The sequence below is a fragment of the Crocuta crocuta genome, unplaced genomic scaffold (assembly GCF_008692635.1).
Source record: "Crocuta crocuta isolate KB4526 unplaced genomic scaffold, BGI_CrCroc_1.0 scaffold1746, whole genome shotgun sequence".
In the NCBI taxonomy this organism is placed as follows: Eukaryota; Metazoa; Chordata; class Mammalia; order Carnivora; family Hyaenidae; genus Crocuta; species Crocuta crocuta.
Window position 1 is genome coordinate 4662 of NW_027526935.1, and position 12610 is coordinate 17271.

At 42.5% G+C, this 12610-nt stretch overlaps 1 protein-coding gene across 3 annotated transcripts in view; it reads left to right on the plus strand.

Moving 5' to 3' along the window:
- The first annotated feature begins 3322 nt into the window (after positions 1-3322).
- LOC144232733 (uncharacterized) overlaps positions 3323-12610 on the plus strand; it is a 17610-nt gene continuing 8322 nt past the window's right edge. For 2 of the 3 annotated variants that reach the window (XM_077766578.1, XM_077767271.1), the window contains exon 1: positions 3323-3494. The gene's annotated coding sequence lies outside the window, so the exon portion shown is untranslated. Of the gene's footprint in view, positions 3495-10931; positions 10992-12610 lie in introns of those variants that run through there. The other variant, XM_077765862.1, reaches the window with a different exon arrangement.

The following is a 12610-nucleotide window of genomic DNA, read 5'->3' on the forward strand; positions in this document are numbered from 1 at the left end:
CTCTGAGTATCGTCCTCTGTCACTGGAGAAGGAAGGCCTGGGGAGCTCAAGGGAGCCCATCCATGTTCTCCATGTGCTCAGAGGCCATGCCCAGTGGAGACAAGCTTGCAGAAGTGCTCTTCTGTTTGCATCATACCCTCTGGTCCTGGAGGGAAAGGCCTTCCTGGAACGGATCTGCTGGAGCCACGGCAGGAGTGCGGATTTCCATTACTTGGGACAATGAGAAGGGGTTCTGTTCAGGAGCAGGTTTGTGGGGCCTCAAGGCAAGACAGGAGTGGGGAGAGGCCATTTAATAAAAGTTATTTAAGGGGCACCTTGGTGGCTCAGTCGGTTAAGCATCGGACTTTGGCTCAGGTCATGATCTTGCGGTTCATGCATTTGAGGTCCGCATCGGGCTCTGCACTGACAGATCCTCTGTCCCCCACTCCCCTGCCTCTCCCCTGCTCTATCTCAAAAACAAACATTAACGAAAAAGCTTTTTAACAAATAAAAATTATTCAAGATTAGAGTGAATATTTACTGAGGGAAAAATTCACAAGTTAGATTTTTTTTAAAGAGGATGAATACCACACATCTCATTTTTACTTCTGGCTTCTGCCAGGCGACCCCAGCCTGCCTCATGTGAGTTCTGGAATGGTGAAGAGATTCAGAAACAGGGGCAAAGCAAATGCATTCTGAGGCTGATGCTGCGGCACTTAGCAGGGCAGTTCCACTATCTGTGTGCCGTGTTCCGTGACCCGCTGATGTCAGCATGCAGGGTTTGATGACATTGGTGATGGTGTGGCCTTTGGTGCGGGCCATCACACTTGTGCAGGAGGAACTGCGTGGGGTTCCCTGAGGCAGTTGGGGACACAGGGACACTGGACACTCGCTCCGTTCTCAGACATGTCTGCAGGGGTACCACAGGCCTACCTACAAGCACAGATGTTCTGAGAGCCTGTTTCATGCACTTCTCGTTAAGAGAAGAAAGCAATGCCTCTGTTTGTGTCTCTCATTCATGTGTGCTGCATCTTGAGTCCTGGTGGCCCACATAAACTTCCCAGTCAACCCAAGCTGGAGAGTGTGCCCCATCCGAGTTCCCCACCAGGTGCCCCAGAGGCCTGTGGTCATTCCAGCACCACCTGACACAGGCAGGCGGAGAGGAATGGCTCAGTAGACCTAACAGAATGCGATGACTATGTCTTGGCAAGTTTCACGAAAGCACGGGGCTGTGCTAGCTTAAACCTGGTTATCAGATCAAAGATGAAGCCTACTAGATGGCGTTATCTGGCCCAGCAAGGACCATATGGAGGGATGTTCAGGGCCGTCAGTCGTAGCTCACTAAACCTTCAGCCCAAGGAGTGCAAGCCAGGGTTCTGTGCACGTTTGTGGTTCTTTGCTCGGTCCCTGGTATGAGTAGGCGCTTAATTTATACACAAGCATCGAATGAGCGAAGATCTAAAACCGGCCACACAGAATGGATCACCCAGCAGCGCTGTCTGTGCAGAGCCCAATGTGAGGCTCAAGTTCAGGAACCGTGCAGCCATAACCTGAGCCCATATCAAGAGTCAGACACTAACTGACTGAGCCACCCAGGTTCCCCCAATTTAATATATATTTTAATTTTTTTAAATGCTTATTTTATTTTGAGAGAGAGGAAGATTCTAGGATTTTTTTCTAGACATGAAAGTCTTCTAGGCACTTAGCGTGCTCTTTCCCATGTCATGCCTACAGTGCTTAATTCCCTTCCGGTGTAGGTGAAGATGCTATGGCTGGCAGAGGCCTACTACCACGTGAAGTGATGGATTCACACATCTCCTTCCCTTCTCTCTCTCTCCTGCCCATTTTTGTCTTCTCCTAAGAAACAGGATTATACTAATCATGTGGTTAAAAGTCTTTATTTAGGGCGCTTGGGTGGCTCAGCTGTTTAGCATCTGACTTTGGCTCAGGTCACGATCTCACAGCTCAAGAGTTCGAGTCCCACATTGGGGGAGGGTGAGCCCCGCTTCTCTCTCTCTCTTAAGAAATAAAATAAGATAGGGGTGCTTAGGTGGCTCAGTCGGTTAAGTGTCCAGCTTTGGCTCAGGTCTTGATCTCATGGCTGCTGGGTTCAAGCCCCACCTCAGGGCCTCTGCTGTCATTACAGAGCCCCTTTCAGTTCCTGTCTCTCTCTCTGCCCCTTCTCAACCCGTGCTTTCTGTCTGTCTCAAAAGTAAATAAAAGCATCAAAAAATTTTAATAATAAAATAATCTTTTTATTTAACAGTGTTGGGAATTTCCCCCTTTATATNAGAGGGGGCACGCAGACAGGAGGGATGTGGGTCCGTCTCCCCCAGAACCATACTGTTTTACCCACGTGGACTGTGTGTCAACAAGCCTATAATCCAAGCCTCAACTAGAAGGAGGTCCTTTCCCATGAATTAATTAATTCCTAATGTGTCAGATGTCCATGGGCTTTCATAACTGAATCTTGCCCTTGTGGGTGCCACTTCTGCTAATACCTGCACATATATGTTGCCATAGCTTTTTTTAATCAAAATTTTTGTTTTTTTTTAATTTACTTATTTTTTATTAATTTTTTTTTTAAGATTTATTTCTAGGAGAGAGAGAGAGAGGCAGTGTGAGCAGGGGAGGGGCAGAGAGAGAGGGAGTCACAGACTGAAATAGGCTTCAGGCACTGAACTGGAAGTCAGCACAGAGCCCGACGCAGGGCCCAAACCCACGACCGCGAGATCATGACCTAAGCGAAAGTCGGATGCTTAACCGACTAAGCCACCCAGGCGCCCCTGTTTTAATCCTTATTTATTTTTGAGAGAGAGAAAGCACAAACAGGAAAAGGGCAGAGAGAGAAAGACACAGAATCCGAAGCAGGCCCCAGGCTCTGAGCTGTCAGCACAGAGCCCTATGTGGGGCTCGAACTCGTGAATCGCAAGATCATGGCCTGAGCTGAAGTTAGACGCTCAACCAACTGAGGCACACAGGTGCCCTGGTGCTGCCATAGCTTTAAAAAATTGTCATTACTTCCTGATGGCGTGGGTTAGATACCATTTCTGGGAGACAGGAAAGAAAATGAGTAGGAGACAGGTCTGAATCAGATACATCTTAAAAGTGGACTTTGATGGTCCATTAGTAAACATACTCCCACCTCATAAAACAAAATGAAAACAACAACCAAAATGATAGACAAAGAGGATTCGTGATGAAGAAAAGAAACCAAAGAGGCACGGTGATCAGTTACAAAACAGATGTTGCCTTGCCGTTCAGGACCTGGCAACCTAGAACTTGGAAGGTGTGGACAATGGGTGACAGAACAAGGTCCGAGTTTAAGGCTGAGGAGAGGAGAGAGCCTTCAGACTGAGCACCAGATCCGCTAGGTGGCTGAATGCTCCTGTCTGGCCTGCGTGGGGGCTGGCCGTAGATAAACGAGGACACTGTGCTAGAGAGGAGCAGCCTGAGCCTCTGCATGGCTGTCCAGACTTCCATCGAGTTGGAGACTGCGTCACTGGACAGTGGAGGTTTGGTCTTCTTTGTCGTGTGCCTTATTGTGGTGAAATAGGACATAATCTTGATCATGTTGCCATGATTTAAGGGTACAGTTCAATGGACGCTTAAAATGTTCGGTCCACACCACCGTCCATCTCCAGGACGTTTTCATCTCCCCAAACTGAAACCTTGTCTCCGTTAAACACTAACTGTCCCATTCCTGTCTTCCCCAGCCCCTGGCACCTGCTGTCCCGCTTTCTGTCCCTGTGAATGGGACTACTCTGGGTGCTGAGTATGAGTGGAATCACAGTATTTGTGACTTGGGGACTGGCTTATTTCAGCATAAGGTCTCGGTTCATCCATGTTGGGACAGGTGTGAGAACTTCCTCGTCAAGGCTGATAAATATTCCATCGTGTGGAGAGACCACATCTTCTCTTTCCAGCTGTCCATCTGACAGACACCCAAATGTCTGCCCATCTCTTGGTGAGCATGAAAGCCACTACCTGAACATGGGGTGCAGGTATCTGCTGTCACTAATGTTGGGTCCGTGGTAAAAGGTGGGATTGCTGGGTCACCGGGTAATTCCACATTTCATTTTCTGAGTGTGTGTCGTGTTTTCTCAGTCCCTCTTCTATTGTGTTTTGACACCTCGGCCACACGTGTGTTTGTTTCGCTCACTATCCATGATGAATCGGCTGTTCGTTGCTTTCACATTTTCATGCCCGGTCCTGATCTCTTGTGACTCGGATTCGAGGGGCACCACATCAGTGTTACTTAGCAGTGAAGACTAAGGAGGGGGGAAGGGGCGGGCCCTTCCCTTCAGGCCATGTGATCCCAGTTAGAACCCTTTGGGGCTCTCTTCATTCTCCAGCCTTTNTGCCCTGTTTCAAGTCCGTCTTACATACCCACAGGCCCATGTCTCCTGCGGCTGCTTCTCTGCACGTGTCCGCTCAATCTACTTCCCCTTTTTTATGTTCTCCAATTAGCCAACATGTGTAGTCCTCAAACTTAGTCTCCTTGTCTGGTGAAAATAAATAAATAAGCTGCCTATCTCTGCCATCCGTTCTACCCTTGGAAATAGAGACTTTCTGGGTGGTTGGGTGGCTCCGTCGTTAAGCATCTGACTCCGGCTCATGTCATGATCCCACGGTTCATGTGTTCAAGNAATCTGAACCAAAGACACAGTGGAACTCAGGCAATAGGCAAGCGTCAGGTACACGTTGCACATGGCAAGCCAGCACATGCTTGAACACTGCATCAAAATGTTGCCCATCTTGGGGAAAGCATTTCAGAGTTCATAAAGCTCTGTTAAATGCAAAGGATGGAAGTCATATTCAGGTTATGAGCCAGAGACTAGTAAGAATAGTTGTATTAAGCTTTGCAAGACCAGAAAACTACAATTAGGCTCACTCTTAAAGTGCCCTTTGCCCCTAAGGTTCCTTTACACTGAGCACACATCATGATTCCATATACATAATAATCAAAAGTAAAACAGACAAGCAGTAATAAGTGTTACAAGGAAGTGGAGAAATTTGAGCCCTCATACATTGCTGGTAGGATTAGCAAATGGTGCAGCTACTTAAGATAACAATTCAGTGGCCCTCAAAGTATTAGAGATAGAGTTACCTCATGACCCAGCAATTCCTTTCCTGCCAAAGACAAATGAAAACACATACACACAGAATCACACATTCATGTTCAGAGTATCATCATTCATAGCCCAGAAGGGAAAAAAACCCAACTGTCCATTACCTGCTAAATAAACCATAGTGTATGTATACAGTAGAATATCACTAGCCATGAAAAGGAATGGAGTAGTAATTCATCTGCAGATGAACCTTCAAAACATTATGTTGAGTGGAAGCAGCCAAACCCAAATGCCACATATTGTAGGATTCTGTTCATATGAGATATTCAGAAGCAGTGAATCTGTAAACACGAAGAACCAGGAAGAGGGGGAAGAGAGGGGGCGTGACTGCTAACCAGCACAGCATTGCTTCTGTGATCCTTTTGGGTGGGCCTTCCTTTTAGCAAACAGTAGACAAACTATAAAGTGACTAGTTTCCACTCTGTTCCCATGTCACAATGGCCTCATTACTCCACAATTGTCTTTCAGGGTTTTAAAATGTCAGGGAAGTGCATATGTAGATTTGTATATGGTAAGTAAGTGAGCCAAGAGCTTTGATGGGATGATGTCCAGACTACCACCACAGCATCCTTCAGAGGCCTATCGGTCTTATCAGACCATGGGTTGGACGTGACCCATTAGGAGGGAGGACACCTGCTGCCTGATAGTGAAGGGGATATCGAGTCCCTGGGACAGGAAACTCCAAACAATGGCTAGAGAAGCTCTAGCCAGGGACAGACATGTCAATTCTCCACTTTTCCCATTAGGTCATGGAGCTTGATAACGTTGGTCTGAGAGCAAGAATGTGGTCCTGTTCCTCTCCACCACAGGGTGTAGAGTTTCTGTTAGGAAGTTCTGACTCCACAGGTCATCAGTGTGGGGACAGGGTTTCCACCCTACAGGGTTTTTTTTTTAATGTTCATTTTTGAGAGACAGAGAGAAAGAATCCAAGCAGGGAAGGGTCAGAGAAGAGGAAGACAGAATATGAAGCAGGTTCCAGGCTCCTAGCTGTCAACACAGAGCCTGACATGGGGCTCAAACTCCTGAGTCATGAGATCATGACCTGAGCTGAACTTAAGAGTCAGACAATCAACTGAGCAACCAGGCATCTCACGATTAATTTCTAAAAATGACTTGATAATATTGTCATTAGGTGCATACAATAATGGCATTTTTCACTTACATTTGATATTGCTTTATACCCCCATTTATACTCTCAGAGTTTGCATTGGAAATGACATAGTAATGTAGGACAATTATTGAGGCAGCTGTATGGCTCAATTGGTTAAGTGTCTGACTTTGCATCAGGCCATGATTTCACATTTCATGGTTTTAGCCCTGTGTTGGACTCTGCACTGACAGCGAGGAGTCTGCTTGGGATTCTCTCTCCTTTTCTCTCTCTCTTTGCCTCTACCCCACTCTCTCTCTCAAAAAATAAAATAAAATAGAAAAGGAATGTGAATTACGAGAAAATTTCTTCTAGTCTCAGACTCAGTGCACACAGAAGTTATATGTCTTCAATTTAATATACAATTTAATTTGCAAATTCAATTTAATTTGCCTGTTGTGATGGGCAGAGTTAATTTTCTGGAGGCTATGTGTGGCTCTGAACCTACAGATCTTCTGAGCTTTAGGCCCTCTGTCGGCTTCTGCTTGTGGGTGCTGCTGTGATCTTGGGGATGTTTGCAAACGCTGAGGGTCTGGCCAAAGCTAAGTTTCTGGACAGAACCACAGAAGATATTCTAGTATCCCTGAATGCGTGTGGTGTTCCCTCCAGGGAGGACAGAGAGGTGCAGATAAAGTTATTTCAGAGTACTTATGAACCAGAATTAATTCATCCTCTACTGCTTTACAACCTTGATAAAGTCTTTTCTATTGATTTTATTTTTAAAATATCATGCTCATGCTAGAAATACCTAAAAAGCTAGAACAGCCAGATAGCATTTTAAAAAATCACAATCCGGGGCATCTGGGTGGCTTAGTCTGTTAAGCGTCCGACTTTCGCTTAGGTCATGATCTCGCGGTTCGTGGGTTCGGGCCCCGCGTCGGGCTCTGTGCTGACTGCCAGCTCAGAGCCTGGAGCCTGTTTCAGCCTGTGACTCCTTCTCTCTCTGACCCTCCCCTGCTCATGCTGTCTCTCTCTCTCTCTCTCCTAGAAATAAATAAAACATTAAAAAAATAAAAATCACAATCCAAGGTCATAAGCACTGTGTTGAATGAAAGAAGCCAGTCACAGAGGAACGTCTAGTGCAGGATCCCTGTTTAGAAAAACAGGCAGAACTGAAGCAACATGTGTGGGGGTGCGTGCTGCAGTAGAGCCCTGTGAAGACAAGTAAGGAAGTGATTCTGTTATCTGTCTTCCACCAGGTGGTGCCCATGGGATTATTGCCCCGGGACAATTCATTGAATGTACGCTTAGATTTTGTGTGCTCTTCTGTACAAATGTGATCCTTCATAATACAAATAGCCTTAAAAACTCTAACCCAGTTAAACATATTTCTTACTAACTTGGCATATGTAGATTTCCAGTTGTGTTTCTATGCATTGTGGCATTATATGTACTATTACATAAGTTCCTATTTGGGCTTGGTACGTGGTCAACATCTTCCTTATGGTTATGTAATATTTTACTGGGAATGAGAATAGAGCTAATTTAGAAGGCTAAAACCTATGAAATGTTGGAAAACAGGTGGAGAAACTCGAGCCTTCATACATTGTGGGTGGGAAGGCAGAATGATGTAGCCACTTGGGGAAATGGTTGAGCACTTTCTGAAAAGTTCAGGAATCACCTATCATACCCTTCACTAGCGCCACTGCAAGGGACCTTCACAAGAGAAACAGCAACACAGGCCTGTGCAAAGTGTTAGGTAGAAATGTTTAGAGTAGCCCCATATGAGCCCAAACTTGGAGCCAACCCAAATGTCCAAAAACTGATGGAAGAATAAACATTTGTCCAATAGAGTAGGATTCAGTAATCAAAAGAAACTACTCACAGATGCTACAACACAGATGAAACTTGAAAACACTGTACAAAATGAACAGGGCCAAGCACAGAATACACCTTTTTGGACCCCAGGTATATGTTTCACGTTGGAGTATAGCTCCATTTCATGGATGTAGCATGAATTATTTAACCAAGCCCCATTGTTAGAGTTGAACTTGTTTCTTATTTTTCAATATTACAAATAGTGTACGACTAAATATTGGTGCCCAAACTTAATTATTTCTTTGGGCAAGTGGCCAGAAATGGAACTGCCTATAGGAAAGTCTGTCCATTTTAAGCCAAATGGCCCCTCAAAATTTGCTCAGTCTGTGCTCCCAGAAGCAGGGCATGAGTCTCAAATATAACACCTCTTACCACACAGTGTGTGGGGGAAGGGCACTCTTCCAAACCTAAGAGCCCCATCGTCATGACACTCTGTATTTTTTTTACAGTACCCCTCCCCCCACCATGGTACACAGCTGGTCTTGCTTATCAGTTGTGCCAACTGCCAAGTAGCAGGTTTTGCTATAGCCACCATAGGATGAATTCTTACCACTGCTTCCATGGGCCTTATGGCGTGGCAAGTGTGGTACATGGACAATGCTTCCCTCTTTCCCTCTGGCATGTTCTGTGTGGGAATGTGGAAAGTCTGCATTTACCACCATGTCAGCAACTACAACAGGCCACATTCTGTTGCCATTACACCTACCATGATATTTATCTCCCTTTGGATATTTGTGTTTCTGAAAATCTCCTGATGGTCGCCATCCTGCTAGGTCTTTTGGGGAGAGCCTCCACCATCTTTGCACTCAGAAATGTGTACAAGGGCATTCTTCAGGACAATGCCACCTTCAATTCATTTTTTGCTTCAGGAATTCTGAACATAGCTGATGGTACCTGTATTTCAGTTGCTGTGATCTGGAATTACTGCTCTTTGATGAATGAAGAGGGTATTGCCTTCCCACCTTCTCTACATAGACCCTTCAAGCCTGATACTCAGGAGATTAGCAGTAACATTCTGGTGGCATCCTGATGTTGTTGAGTGGGTTGGTTTTCCTGTCTTACCAATGCCTTCAGGTTAACCAAGTGCATCCTAAAATTTCAGAAGTGTAAAATTCCTCATTGCAATTGCTTTGCAAATCAAGATTACCATGAGTTTATGGGAAGTATTAGCAGGATGCTGTGTCAAATACCTCCATGGATTCAAGACTATGCCAAGATTATGGGCAGAAAGTAGCCAGTTGTTTCCCTAGGTAATCTCTGTGTCTTTGGTTCATTGATTCACTGGTTCATTGTTTGAATTAAGGAAATTTCATTTTAAAAAATCTTCCCTGCCTGCCAGTTGTTCTTATTGGATCTGAATTTTAATTATTGTTGAATAAATACTCAATACTATAAACCTAACATATGGAAATAAGGTTTTCTGGGATGCTTGGGTGGCTCAGTTGGTTGAGCCTCCAACTTCAGCTCAGGTCATGATCTCACTGCTCGTGGGTTCAAGCCTCGTGTTGGGCTCCGTACTAATACATCAGAGCCTGGAGCCTGCTTTGGATTCTGTCTTCCTCTCTCTCTGCCCCTCCCCTGCTAACACTCTGCCTCTCTCAAAATAAACATTAAACAAAAGAAAGAATAAAGAAAGAAGAATTTCTGTGATTATCACATTTCCCTCTTAAACTTCTGCTAAAAATAACCATCTTTATTTCCTATATCATGATGATGGTAACATTGCACAATCATGTAAATTTCTCAAAATGTGCAGTAGCAGAGAGAATGATATAAGGAATCCACCACACCCATTATCAGACTTAACAATTATCAAGATTTGTCACATTACCTTTATATCTCCTTTCTTCTCCCCTTTTAATCTGTTTTTCCCCCAAAGTATGCCAAAACAAACCTCTGAAATGTCCCTCCATCCCTATATGCTTCACTATGATTCTCTAAGAAACTGACATTTCCTTGCATGATCATATAAAATTTAACAGCTAAAATTGAGGTCTCTGTGTGTATTAGTCAGGTAAGCCTCTAACTCTTGATCTCAGTTTAGGTCTTAATCTGAGAGTCATGATTTCAAGCCCCATGTTGAACCCTCTGTTGGGCATGAAGTTTTTTGGGTTTTTTGTTTTGTTTTGTTTTTGTGAGTATCAACTGAAGTCTTCAGTATGAACTTGTGAGATTATTTCCATGCTTTCTTTATGGAAGATTTTCAGTGCATTAAAAAAATGGACAGATGATTACTTCTACTTCAAGACTGTCAATTTGTTTCCAATAGGGATTCATCCCTTTTATCACTGACTCTTGACAAACTCTCTCTTGGATTATTTTGTGATAAATCCCTGGCAGTGTATTATTTTATTCATGAATACTTCAATACACATCTCTAAAAGTTATGGACTCCTCTTCCTAACATAACCATATTGACATTATCATACAAAAAAGTTAATAATTTCCTATGGCAATGAATATGTAGTCAATGTTCATATTTCCTTAAATACAATAACTGTGTATGTCTATATATTCAGAGTGTTTCAGTTATGTTCATTATTCCTTTTGTAATCAAACAATGGCAGTTTTGGCACTGGAGTCACAGGGACATATGTCCTTTGACATATCTCTTCAGTATTATTTTCAGATGAAAAAAAACTTTAGCCAAGACAACCACAACCTAATGTTTCCCTCAAAGAACTCTACTTTATTAATAAAATTCATCATATAAAAATGACTGTCCTAAATATCAAAATAGTAGAGAGAAGGACATATCTATAATACAGTTAACAATGTATTTATCAAATGTTAGAGAGATGTTGAAAATAAAGCACATTATTTACTCTGTATCTAATTTCCTTNNNGGAGTTTGAACTCAACGATCCTGAGACCAAGGTCTATATGAGCAAGACCTGAGCTGAGATCAAGAATCTGTAAGTTAACTGACTGAGCCACCCAGGGGCCTCAAGGATCTTTTTTGCAAAATAAGTGACAGTTGTCAAACATCAATTGTTTTATGGACACACTAGAAACGCCCCCTACTCATAAAGCTAATTTTTTGAGCAAATATATTTTACCAGGTAAAAACCTTTCTACAGTATTAATAAGTANACACCCTGCTTAAAATCATTTTATCAAACATTTTTTTTAGTAATGGTTCCTATATTAACATTTAAGAATAACAAAAAAGGCTTTTTTAAAGTAAAATCAGCACCCAACATGGGGTCAAACTCATGACCCTGTAACTAAGACTCACATGACCTATACTTAGCCAGTCAGATACTCCAGAAGAAAAGCATTTTTAATAAAGTCAAATCCTTACTGAAATAATTTTACTTTTCTTTTCAAGAGTCATGTAGAAAACATGCTACTATTTCAAGAGGAAAAATTCTTCTGCAGAAAGCCTAACTTAGGAAGAAGCAAATTCTAAACACAGTATGATCATGCAGCTGTCTTTACAGTCTCAAGAATTTTGAGACATTCACTTGTCAATAATGTGTGTGCCCAGTCTACGGGCATGCTTTTTTCTTGAGCTTTTTCCACTTAGGAGAGCTTGCCATCATGTTGAAGAAGATAGCTGAAGTTCATGGTCATGAAATTGTTTTCATCTCAATTCTTCCAGCATGTTTTTCAGTATGTTTGGGAAAAACTCTTATGTCTTTTCCTAGAGCATTTAGTTCTTTTATGACTGATGCCTGTTTGGCTGATGTTACAACACTTTTCAAAAAATATTGGATTCTTGACTATTTGTATCACACTTATTTTACTTGCAAAATATGTTTTTGCATTCATTTTTTTCATGTTTTTTAGCTATGCTACATTCTATGTCTTAGTATTTTTTAAAATAATTTTCCAACTGTCTGAGATTTCCATTATATTCCAGCAAGGTTTTGCCCATTGAATATCCACATTGGGACAGTATGCTCAGTACACATTGGTATTATCCACATCCCTCCTCTGAAATGCAGAGTTGTGACATTTAATGAAACTATTTACCAGGTGATTAATTCTCTGACCATGCCTATCAATTAAGAGATACTGCCTATGTCTCACAGGAATCAATCATGATTGATCAATCATGATTCCTGTGGTTTGTATAGTGGTAGTGATGGTAGTTCCCATTCTATTTACAATTTCATTGTGCTATAAAAATTACCCTTTAACCAGTACAAGTGAGTGGTTTTTAGTATATTCGTATACCTGTTTAGCCATTGCACTTATCCGATTACAGAACATTTTTATCATCCAAAAGGAAACCCCATTAAGCAGTCTCCTTTAATCTTTGGGGACTTTTTGTGCCTCAGCAAGATGTACCAGGTGCATCACATACAATTCAAGCTCAAGATCTTGAACCAGCATGCCATTCCTTCAGTGGGCCCTAGATATGGAAATAGTATTTAGAAACCACAATTTAGGCACTGCTAGTGCACATTCTCTGGTTGTCTTTATATGTAACTATTTTAGGCATATGAATTTTTAAGAAAAAAATTATTATACAATTTTTTAATTCAAATTCATATGATTTTTTTCTAACTACAATTTTATATTGCAT